General features: G+C 42.7%; 1 long non-coding RNA gene across 1 annotated transcript in view; it reads left to right on the top strand.

The window, feature by feature from the left end:
* Window positions 1–5,964: 5,964 nt before the first annotated feature.
* Window positions 5,965–12,827, top strand: part of LOC149458333 (uncharacterized) — a 65,516-nt gene continuing 58,653 nt past the window's right edge. Inside the window, exon 1 of the long non-coding RNA XR_016313442.1 lies at window positions 5,965–6,088. This is a non-coding gene — a long non-coding RNA (uncharacterized LOC149458333). The remainder of the gene's footprint in view (window positions 6,089–12,827) is intronic.

Here is a 12,827-nt window from a genome sequence, read left to right on the forward strand (position 1 = left end):
CTCAGCGCCATAAAATGGAAGCCGAAATGGAGGCACAGCGCCATAAAATGGAAGCTGAAATGAAAAGTCTGGAAAGGCAGAAGGAAGTTAGGATTATAGAAGCTAGACTCAGAGTGCACGAAGAGGATACGAATCAGGGTAGTCATAGATCCAAATCAGTGCTAAGTGGAGAAGCTGACTCCTACGTTCTTTCATACGCCCAGGAAAATGGAAGGAAATCTCCAGCACGTAGTAAAGAAATAAGTCATAGTCCTTCCATCCCTGCTCAGAGAGAAAAGAAGAGAGACTCACCTGATTCAGAACAAAGTGGAAAAAGAGAACCAGATAATTCAACTCCCATATGTCATGGCAGTGGTCACGAGGATGTTACAACTGTTGACACGGCGAAACCTCAGAGAATATTTCTCACTAGACTTCCTGTTCCGGAACCTACTATATTCTCTGGAGACGTACTGAAGTTTATAGAATGGAAGGCAAGTTTTGAAATGATCATTGAACATAATTGCTCCCGTCCAGTGGACAAGTTATTCTACCTCCAGCGGTATACTGGCGGAGAAGCAAAAAAGGTTCTTGAAGGTAACTTCTATAGGAAAGATGAAGAAGCCTACAAGCAAGCTTGGGAAAAATTAAATGCAAGATATGGTCATCCCTTCTTAGTGCAAAGAGCTTTCAGAGAGAAGTTGATAAACTGGCCTAAAATAGGTCCTAAAGAACACTTCAAGCTCCAAGAGTATGGAGACTTCCTGCAAGCATGCAGCAATGCTATCCCACATGTTCAAGGACTAGAAGTATCGAACGACTATCTAGAAAACCACAGGATGCTAGCCAAGCTACCAGAACAAGTGGCTTCTGGATGGAATCGCTATGTGACTAAACAGTTAGATCAAGGCAAAAACTTCCCAAGTTTCAAAGAGTTCTCTGAATTTGTCAATGAGGAAGCACGAATAGCGTGTAATCCAGTAACAGCATCTTATGTCTTAAAACCCTTAGAAGAAAGGCCTACAAGAGAAATAAGACGCGCAAGAGCAACTAGCTTTGCAACCAACACAGCTACTAAAGGTCCAGATGCCCATGAGAGCAGGTTCAACATCACTACTGGGATCAGTAAAGAGTCAGAACCGACAAGTCTTCAGACTACCTTCAAGTGTATGTTCTGTGAAGAGAATCACTCCATACATAAGTGCCAACAATTGAAAGAAAGGTCTCCAGATGAAAAGAAGAAGTTTGTGTTTGATAATCAGCTCTGTTTTGGATGTTTAAGAAAAGGCCATATTACTAAAGAATGCAAGAAAAAGGCCACTTGCAGCATTTGTAAAGGACGTCATCCTACACCACTACATGAAGAACGTCCAAAGAAAGAGAAATCCTTAATGCCCAAGGACACTGAGGAAGAAAATAAAGCGACAGTATTCTCTTGCAGAGTGAGAGAAAGAGAAATCAATGGCACGTCAATGGTTGTACCAGTGTGTATTTCAAATCCTAAAAGGAAGAACAAGAAGGTGTACGCCTATGCGCTACTGGATGCCCAGAGTGACGTCGCCTTCATTGATCAAGAAATCTGCAAGAAATTACAAGTGGTCACAGAACCAGTGAAACTCAAACTCACTACAATGACAGGAAGAGACACATTGGTGAACAGTCAAAGAGTCAAAGGACTGAGAGTTAGAGGACTCCACTCAAACTGCATATTAGATCTACCTCCAGCTTATACAAAAGAAGACATACCTCTGGATCGAGATTGCATACCTACCTGTGAAACAGCCAACAAATGGGAACATACGAACTTACGAACTTATTGAATCTATTGAACCTATTGAGATAAGCTATCAAATCAAACCACTGTAATATGAAAGAAATAAGCTACTGTATGATAAATGAAACAAGCCATTGTAAGCAGTTATATGAAGAAGATTGAAGTTATTAAAGAAGTTAACTAAAGTATTTGGTGTGCTCTTTAAACCTACTGCATCCATAGAGTGGCATTGGAGAAATTACAGAGTAAAGTCAGTCTAATCAAACAAAGAAACAGCAACTGCATAATTTTTCTAATGCCACAGCGCACTAGGCACCAAAGGGTGCTGCGCCTGCCACAGACTCTGATCTCTCATGTCTGTGAGTGTGACCCAACCAGCCGGACATCCATCACATGTGCAATGTGTTAGTGAGTGATGACATCATCATGACCCCACAGCCTTCTCTTCTAGTGCCATTGTTGGTGGTGGTGTGTTGTGTTGGATCTGTCACTGTGTGGAATCGCTCAGCTGCCTGCTGTTGCAGAGTTTTGTCTCCCCCATTGCCTGGGAAATTCCAACCTGGGATCTGTCAGAGTGTGGATCCATCATTCTCAACTCACTGCAACTGTCACCCTGCCTCTGTCAGCTACAGATACAGTCTGTCCGTGACACTGATTTTGTCTTTAATATTGGTGCTGATGGCATCTTATGGCACTTATTTTTACAAATTAAAAGAAATTTAGCAGTTTCATGTTTTGTTGATTTTATATTTTCTGTTTTTAAAAAAAAAATGTGTTTTTTTGGGTGGGGGCGCAAGTACCCAGTCTTGCCTAGGGCACAAAATAGTCTATCACCAACCCTGACTAATTAATCTACAGCCTTGTTTGTTTTTTTGTTGGAGCACTGGGACTTTGATCTTAACATTATTATATTTACTTGTGCTTTATTTTTATATCTCACGTTATTTGCTAGTTGTGATTCTGTATTCACTATATTGAAGAATCTATTGTCTTAAATGACAGAGGGTGAACAGTTTGGTTATTTAAATAAGGCACTAAAATATTAGTAGTTTCTTTTTGCAGTTTGAGGATTTAATTAAAAGGATTGTGCAAGATAATATTTTACAGCACTGCAATTGTGGTATCAATTTCCAGTTTTCTTTAGGCATTGAATGGTTCTTTAGATACTGAAATAAAAATGTTGATCTAAAAGAAACAATGCTTTTGCCACACTGAAATGCTAAGGAGTGTTTTTAGCCCTGCCTAGTTTTTCAGAGTAAGGGAAAGCTAGGCAGGGCACTGTGTTATCTACTTACTACAGGATGTTGTGAGCTGAATGCATTTCTGGCAGGTCCTCCAGGTATTTGCCTATACTTTCAGTATCTATGAAGGATAGGACATTTGGAAATGTGCACGTATTGTAGAGATGTTCTATACTGTAATTTTTTTTTTTTATTTAAGCCAGACATACCATTTAATTACAAATTATATAAAAATCAAGATGCTATATGAAGACTGTGTCCCACTGAAGCATTTTTTTTACATTCAGATATAAATACTCATCTGCAGGTCTCTCCCCTCTGTCACAAATTTGGCTGAGAGCAGTGGGAGCCATTGGCTCCTGCTACTATCAGTCAAATCCTGTGATGAGGGAGCAGGATATCAAGTAGAGTGGCTATAAATGCACACTACCCGGCTTGGGAGCAGCCTGCATGTGTGCCACCATATGAATCGGCTTTGTATGGTGGCACATGGAGAATTGGAGAAACCCAGAGCACTGACAAGGGACCCCAGAAGAGGATGTTTGGGGATTTTCTATGCAATAATATTGCACAGAGCAGGTACATTTAATGTCTTTTATTTTTGCGATAAACTTGTAAACTTTACAACAGCTTTATCTGAAAGGATAGGTTCATCTTTTAACCAAAAATAATAAATGTACGTGTTTTTGCAGGTAAAAAAATGTGCATTTATTATTCTTTGTTTCTGGAGCCTCAGTCTAAAGCATTGCACCAGTGATCAGCAGAGCGCTGGTGCCATGCAGGTCTCCTAAAGACTTGTCAGTGTATCTGTGTGCCCATATGTCTCGTACGAACAAAGCAGATGTACCGATAGGAAGACTCAATGAGCTACCACAGCAGCCACAAAGGCTGTCGGAACTTGTAGTGTTCTCATTCACAGAACACTGCGGTTTGGCGGGGGGGGGAGAAGATCCCCCGCTAGCTGTCGCAACAGGAATCAGGGATGGTGGAAGTAGCGCCGGTCCATTTGTAACATGTAACATGTTATGAAAAGGTGAACTTATCCTTTAGGGCAAGCAGGAACATTTGTGCTCTGCTATCCTTGCACAAACATACACATTCACCCAGAGCAATGGTGCATTTTTTTGTAGAACAATCTTTTTTGAGAATGATGATTAGGAGACTGGATCCTGCTAGCTGGCTTCCATCTAGAGTTGATAGGTACTGTAAGTATCCTATGCAAGTCAACTGGTCAACCACATCAGAACAATCAGATTGAGTGGGTTAGATAGACTGCGTGATAAGCTGGTCACACACTAGTAAATTTTCAAATGAACATTCATACGAAAAATTATTTTATTCGATGGCTTGGTGAATGCCATTCAAAAGTACTTTGAAATTGTGTTTGCTTTTAACATTCAATTTTGGAATAAATGGATTTTCGCAAATGAAAACTAAATACATACATTTGAGAGAAATTTGACATCCTGCTCCTTAGAATTTTGGCATCACTGCGGTGAAAACAAAAGAAGATTTTACGCCACTAAAGATTAGAAAATAGGAAGAACATTTAAAAAAAAATAATGAACAAAATTCTACAAAATTTATGTCCAGCTTTAGCCCCTATGATAGGCAGCCATAGCTAGAAGTGTCTGCCATTACACATCTCCTCCTCTCCTCTACATGCATAACTCTTGGCTGAACTGAGATGTGATGTTTATGTATTTGGGATCGAAGGCTTAGTTTACACTTGTGGTTACAGCTGCAAAGACAGCTAGATAGGATTTGTACGCATGCAACAATCATCATGATTTGCTTCACAGCTCAGCAAAAAATGATCCTCCCTGTCATGTTTGGCCAGCCATACCACTACTGAACATGACCCTATGAAGTGAATGAGGCTGTACTGCAAGTGTGAGCCAAACGCTTGGTGCCACTCTGTACAAAGTGATCCAACATAGGTGTGAATGAGCCCTAACAATGATGTCTGGGGGTATTGTGTCTGCTGGCAGTCAAAATATTGTATATGGGCACCTTTTTAGTTCAACAGTAATGGTAGTCAGGGGCGTCCCTAGGGTTGGTGTCACCCGGTGCGATAACACTTGGTGACACCCTCTGCGACAATCCCCGCAGAATGGATTGGATCTGCAGATTGAGCATAATGGATTGGACTCTGATCCATTATGCTCAAACCGCAGATCCGATCCATCCTGCGAGGATCATCGGCTTGCTTTACAACTTACCTTTTCGTGGAGCGGGTCCGGTGTCACCCTGTATAGGTTGCATGCCAACGATCCCCGCGGGATGGATCGGATCTGCAGATTGAGCATAATGGATCGGAGTCCGATCCATTATGCTCCCCAATCCGCAGATCCAATCCATCCTGCGGGGATCGTCAGCTTGCTTTACAACTTACCTTTTCGTGGAGCGGGTCCGGTGTCACCCCGTGCCGTAGGTGTCACCCGGTGCGGTGCACACACCCGCACCTGCCTAGGGACGCCCCTGATGGTAGTTAAGCACTACTTGTTCTATGATCTTCTTAAAAAAGATTGACATCTAAGCAAGGCTTGCAAGAGGGCAGACAGAGTTGTAAATATAAGACCAGCCATAACTTAGTGGAAGTTTATCATCCAACAAAGCCAGGCTCTGTGATTGTCTCCTCCTCGCTCTCAAGTTCAGAGGCTCTGGGGATTTTTCCCGATCTAAAGAGAGAAATGAAGAGATTTGCACTGGAGCATAATCTGCACATCGACAATCAGATCTCTAGCCTCTGAGCATGCCCAGTGGGAGGGACGAAACGCGTCAGAGACGAGAGCCGTGGTGACGCATTATCCAGTCTGTGGAGCGCATGCAGGTGCGCCGCTTCCAGTTTGTTTATCTCTATGGCATTGTTTTACTTATGTGAATGGAATACATACTTCTATCTAGAATTTGTAATAAACGGTATTATAGTATGTGGCTATATTTTTTATTCCTTAGGAGCTGCTAAATTCTTGGCCATCGTATACGGTCATCCTCGTGATTAAAGGGATATACCCACATCGTGGAGGACTACAAGTGCCAGCTATACCAGGATTTTTCCCACTTGATTCTAATCTAAAGTCCATACAAGTCGGTAAGTGAGGGTTACGACCGGTGGGAAGCACAGTGTATGTTGTTCCAGTTTTTTACAAACATCACAGCACAAGTCACGTTTACAAATATTCACAGCGCATGGACTTTATGAGGAATTGTCACATGAAACACTGTATATGATGATGTCATTTATGTTTCAATGTTATGAGGGTCAGTACCCTTTGTAGCAGCAGCCTTGTTTGATTAATTTAATTATATTTTTGCACTTTTCGTTTTTCTGATTCACTTATCGGAATGATTAACACGTAAATCTTATATTTATATTACAATGTTCACTTATGTTATCCGCTTAGTTGGTGTACACACATGCATTTTATTTACTCCTAAGTACAGGTTAAAATGTTATCACCTTTTTTAGTTCAGCAATGGTTACAAAACACTATCACTAAGGCCTTTGAAAGCAGTCATAAAAAAAACTAAGAATTAAAAATGAATAAAAAGGATGGGTCTGCTAATTACAGAGATAAAACTAAAAAACGGCACAATGACGAACCTCACTTATGTGCTTATTTCCCTCAGGTCACAGCCTGAAAGCTTGTTTATGAGGGAAATGGCTGTAACATAAACATCAACTCCCAGGAGAATGAAAATCTAAGTCCACAAATAGTATTTGCAAGGGAATGCTCCTCTTCTAGCACTGACAAGTATGGCTATTACTTAAGGGACTACAAATACAGTTTATAGTGTCCTAAATACTACACTGAGCAATGTACTGTATATTCTACTACTACTAGTTAACTGGTCCAGCATGAAGGATAGGCTAGTTAAAGCCATGGATTTACTTTCCTGTGGGTCCTAGGCACCTCACACTTTTAGGCCTCTCCCCTCCACTTTTAAAAACAATGCAAATAGACGAATCTCCCTTCTGGGTTGTTGTATTCTGACAGTTGCTAGCAGCAGCTGTCAGAATACCTGAACAGTGGCTGCATCTGATTGGATGCAGCTGTCGTTCTGCAACAATTTTCCACCTGACTCCTTAGATTTTTCAACCAAAGGAGGTTGGGTGGGAGGAGGTCCAACAGGGCCACCCACTAAGCAAATTTCCTGATGAACGGGCCAAGAACAGTGTACAGCCTGCTTTAGTGAAAGTGTCAGCAATTTTTGTTACACAAGCCGCTGTAGTCAACTTCTAAGGTGTCTGATGGACTGTTCCACCAGTTCAAATAAATATGATTGTAATGTACAAGTAGATCAAAGATGACTCCAGTAATAGTAATAAGCGGTCTACTTTAAGGGCCCTAAAGACGATGCGTGGTCACGACACACGAGACAACGTCAAAAAATGTTTAGATGTCTTCTAAGGAAGCAGAATTTACAAGGCGATGGGAATTGTTAGAGATTAAAAAAAAACCTGATTAAAAAAAGAACCTGTGTGTTTTTTCAAACTTTTAGGTAAGCCTCAAAAGAACTGTTCTGTTAATTGTTTTTTTTTATATATATGTAGCACTACCCTCGTAAGGGCTGCTGGATTTGAATTGGGTCCCCCTATGCTCCACACAGCCAGGCAACATGCATTTTCACACTTTGCACACTGGAGTCAGTAAACAGTCCTTGAGCTTGGTTTTGTGTTTTTTTAATTAAGAGGTTAAACTTGGATAGGGTGTAGGGGTATATGAGTGTAATAATAACACTGTATTTTAATAGCAAATGATTAAAAACACTCACAAAGGGAGTAATAAAACAAGCTCATTTGTGTATATTAGAGATGACCATTCCTCAAAATGTCCTGCAAGCGCCACCGGTGGTTGGTGCAATAGCAGCTGGGCTGATGGAGATGGTGAGAGACACTGTAGTGGTCAATCCTACAGAGTGGTGGTGTTGTAGAGCTGATCCAGCGGCGTTTGTGCAGGAAGGAGCCTAGTAACCAGCATGGAACACATCGGCAGGATGTGACATCACAGGAAGAAGCAGAGGGTCAGTGGGGAGGAAGAGCACAGACGTGGTAAAGTCAGGCTTTGCGCTTGGAGCCTCTAGCTCCTTCTATTGGCCAACCACCGGTGGTGCCTGCAGGACGTTTTGAGGAACGGTCATCTCTCATATACACAGATTAGCTTGTTTATTACTTTCTTTGTGAGTGTTTTTAATCCGTTACTATTAAAAACTGTGTTATTATCACACTCAGACGGGTGCCTCTTGTCTCTTTTCTTCTGTCCCTGCATACAGAGCTGGCTTGCTCCGAGGATGACTGCCGGCTTTTTGTGCTAAAAAGATTCCAGGCAGATTGCCTGAGAGACTCTTATAAGGACTTATTGTATACCAATGTATTTACATACCCTGTTTTAAGTACTTGTATGCCAATATTGCCATTATCTTTTACTTTAGAATTTTTATCCTTTTCACCCTTACACTATTTTACTCCTGTGCGCCAGAGTTACTCGTTTTTTACTCTAGGGGTATATGGGATGCCCGAGGAACTGTAGAATTTGAGAACAACTCCTTAGCAAATATGTACAAAGATTCAGATTAGCAACAGTTTTTTCTTTAAGAGCTCCAAAGGCTCTTAGATTTATTGATGATTCCTTCTCTTCACCCAGCTGAGCAAGGAGGCCCAAATGTTGTTAGCTTTTAACAGTTCCAGATGAGAAGCTAGTTGGGTTACCTGCTGCCCTTTCCCCTTCCCCAGGGGGTGTAAAATTACTCACACTGTTCTCTTCTGTTAGCTTGTTGGGTTGGTGGCTGCCTTCAGGCCTTAAGCTGAGCTGGCTCCTTCCCTGCTACACAGGCTGTCCTCCCCAGGAGACGTAGAGGCACTGGAGATCCTCTTCTCCAGCGACCTACTTGTATGTAGGCTCCCCTCCCTGGGGAACCCCTCCCAGGCTCCCCAATCCAGCCTTCCTCAATCCATCTTCCACCCAACACTGCACACCTCCTTCCAGGGTCTGCCCCATTTGAGAGTTGCCCTGGTCACTATGCCCAGCCTCCTGCCAGGGGATTGGCCAAGGTCCCTCAAACATGCAGATCTGGGCCTCCTCCCCTCCTACATCACTCTTCCAGAAAGCTCTCAGGTTTATGGAAAAGTGGGAGGGATCCAGAAGAGGGCATTACATATATTTTGTATATTTTGGGGGTTTAGCTCAGGGTAGCTCATACCAGTGAGTAAAGTCCATGCCAAAAATCAATCATTTAAGGGCTTGTCGGCCCACTTTTATTAAAGTAAAAAAAACAAACAAACAAAGTGGTATGTTTACCACACAGGACTTTCCAACCTCACAGAAATGGCAATTTCAGCCTCCTGGCTTACGCATACAGTAGTTCTGCTAAGACCTTCCACTTCAGGCCCTCATCTGTCTTCCACAGACCACTTCCTCACCAACACTGTCCACGCTGCTGGCAGGCCCCTTGCTGCTCTGGTCCTCAGGCCTGGGACTGTTTCCTATCCAGTGAACACATGCACCCCTCTGGCTTCTCCCTTGCACACACCTGGACTCCTTGGGAGGGTGGAGCCCAGAACCGTGGTCCTGTCCCTACAAAAAGCCAAGAATCCACCTTTATAATCAGCAGTCCACCTTATTTGTACGCATAACAGCCTCATCATGCATCATTGAGATTAGATTTTTACCCCAACTATCCCAATCCATTGTATATGCGCTCCATTCGCCAGTGCTCCTCAGCACCAATCCATCTGTCCAAGGAGACACATAGGAACAGATGGGCTTATTTGCAGACCCATTGCACAAATAACTCTGAATCATATCAGACTTTGGTAACAACTGTTTTCCAACCGCAGGTTTCAATACCTCACATCAACCAACTTGCTTTGTGGCGCTTCATGAATCGTACACACATTTGCATTTTTCACAGTCTGTATTGCACCAACACACTCCTGTTTCAAGGTGTAGTTCCACTCTGCCCGACCAGCATGACATCGCAGTTGTCCAGGGCAACCTCCATGTCCAATACACAGGGTTCCCTAGAGATTTCTAAGGACAACTGAGCTGTCTTACTTCCAGTTGCTACAGGAAACAGCCCATCTTAAATCACAGCTTTTACTCTGCAAGATCCCAGGGTTTTCTCAACAGCAGCAAACTTTTCATTACCATCAACATTATCGGCATTTTCAGCTCTTGCAGGCTGTCCTAGCCTACTACCAACTTGAGTCCCTGGGACATTCAGTCACAAACACAGGTGCAGGTTGGACTTTAACCCTTGTCTTCCCACTGTACAGAGTACTGCACAGGGGCCAGTCTCTCTCAAGAGCACATTCAGTGGCCCCACTAACTGGAGTGACTCCCACATCATCATGGAGAGTCTCATAACCAGTCCTTCTGAAAGTGACATTAGCAGACTCAGCCATTGTTTTATCACAGACAGTCTTAGTTTAACTGCAGGAGCATTGCCAGGGGCAACCACACCACTCCCCCAGGTATGGACACCCAGCAGCTCTTTCCTTGCACTGAAGGTTGGCTTGCTTTCTCCTGTAGCTTGGCTCACTGCTGTCAGGTGCCGCTTACACCAGTCCACAGCAGATTCAAACACAGTCAGACTTCCTCTCTCTCCCCCTGGAAACCCTATACCCACAGTCACTTTAATGCACAGAACAACAACAAGAGCATGGTCTCTTTAACCACTTCCCGACCGGCCGTTGTATATAAACGGCCGGACGTGGCACTGCAGGGTCGGGTGGCCGTCTATAAACGGCCTCCCCGCACCCTGCTTGTGCGCGCTCCCTGGGAGCGCGCAGCACCGCTATCCGGTGCCCGCTGTGTCCTCCGGACACAGTGAAACACCGATCGTCGGACGGGACCTCTGTACGAGGTCCCGATCATGTGATCACTGATTGGCCAATCAGTGATCACATGCAAAGTAGTAAGCAAGATGTCACTTTTGACATCATTGCTTACTATGTGTGAAATCTCTGAATGATCACAGAGGTCACATGGTACAAGGCTATTCACAAAAGCCTTGTACCATGTGACAAGCTGTGACCAATCACAGCTCACTCAGTTCTTCTCAATGAGTGCATGAATGCACACAGAGAGAAAGAGAAATGATTGCTTTTACATCCTATATGGGTGTAAAAGCAATCAGTGTAAAAAAAAAAATCTTCACCCCTCACAAGTAGTACAGTGTCACCATGGTGACACTGTACTGCTAGGGTGACAGTATGTAAAAAAAAAAAAAAAAAAATATAAAAAAATAAAATAAAAATGTAAAAAAAAATGTTTAAAAATTATAATTTTTGCTTATAAACTAATTTGGATTTTTTTTTTTTTTACTAAAAAGATAACGGAATAAATTTTGGCTAAGATTTATGATGAAATATTATTTATTTGCAAAATTTTATAAAATAAACACTTTTTTTCAAAATTTTTGGACATTTCATTTACATAGCAAAAAAAATACAAATCCCAGTGGTGAATAAATACCACCAAAATAAAGCTTTATCTATCTAAAAAAAATGGTAAAAAATTCATTTGGGTACAGTGTTGCATGACCGCGCAATTGTCATTCAAAGTGTGATAGCGCTAAAAGCTGAAAATTGCCCTGGTCAGGAAGGGGGTAAAAGTGTCCGGTCTGGAAGTGGTTAAGGGGACTTTTCCTTCCAAGTACAACACCTTCTGCATACACTGCAGAGCGAAAGCAGTTTCTGGCAACAAATCACTGGTATAGCATGCAAGAATCTGGAAACTCCACCACTGTGCCCGCATCCAAAGCACCACTTGTGAAGTTTGGGGGTTGTTTAGCTCATAGTGCTTAACAGTGAGTCCACACCAGAAATTATTTAAGGACTTGTTGGCCCACTTTTATTAACAAAAAATGTCCATACAATGTATGTTTCCTATGCAGGGGGCTTCCACCATCAACACAGAAATGGCAAATTCAGCCTACTGGCTTACATATATAGCAGTTCTGCTAAGGCCTTCCATTTCAGGCCCTCGTCTGTCTCTTACAGACCACTTCCTCACCAACACTGTCCACTCTGATGGCAGACCCTTGCTGCTCTGGTCCTCAGGCTTGGTTCTCTGTCCTTTTCAGTGCACACATGCACCCCTCTAGCTTCTCCCTTGCACACACCTGGACTCCTTGGGAGGGTGGAGCCCAGAACCGTGGTCCTGTGCCTACAAAAAGCCAAGAATCCACCTGCATAATCAGCATCTTGGCTATTCCTAAAACCTGGTCCCAGGATTGCAGATTTCCTCTAACCCAGATTACTACAAAAAATCCAGGCTTCAGATCCCAGAGTTTTACCAACCACTGAGGAAACAAAACCCAGAAATTCCTCCAAATTAAGCAAGCACCTGGAGACCCTCAACTTGCCTTGTTGGGAATCCTGGGCGACATAATATCTTTTTAACCACATGCCAGATCACTTCTCTCTCTCTCTCTCTCTCTCTCTCTCTCTCTCTCTCTCTCTCTCAAAAAATTAAAGGGACACTTTGAAAACACATCAGACTTCAGTGGGGAAAAACATCATGCTGGATATCTATACTGATATGGACTGGGTAATATGTTAGTAATGAAAGGATGCCTCATCGTTTGATGGTAACAAAAATTATCAACCTACAGAGGACCGAATTCAAACAGACCCCGAAAATCAAAGTGAAAAAATGATGCAGCAGGCTAGTCCATTTTGGTGAAATTTCATTGCAGCAACTCAAAATGGTATTCATTTGTTTGTATTGCTCCCGTATGCTTGTATGCATGCCTGACAACGTCAGGGGATGCTCCCAATGAGACAAAGGATGGTGTTCTGGGATATATCCTCCCAGATCTGGACC

The sequence above is a fragment of the Staurois parvus genome, unplaced genomic scaffold (assembly GCF_062004578.1).
Source record: "Staurois parvus isolate SC_StPar_1 unplaced genomic scaffold, SC_StPar_1.0 ptg000287l, whole genome shotgun sequence".
In the NCBI taxonomy this organism is placed as follows: domain Eukaryota; kingdom Metazoa; phylum Chordata; class Amphibia; order Anura; family Ranidae; genus Staurois; species Staurois parvus.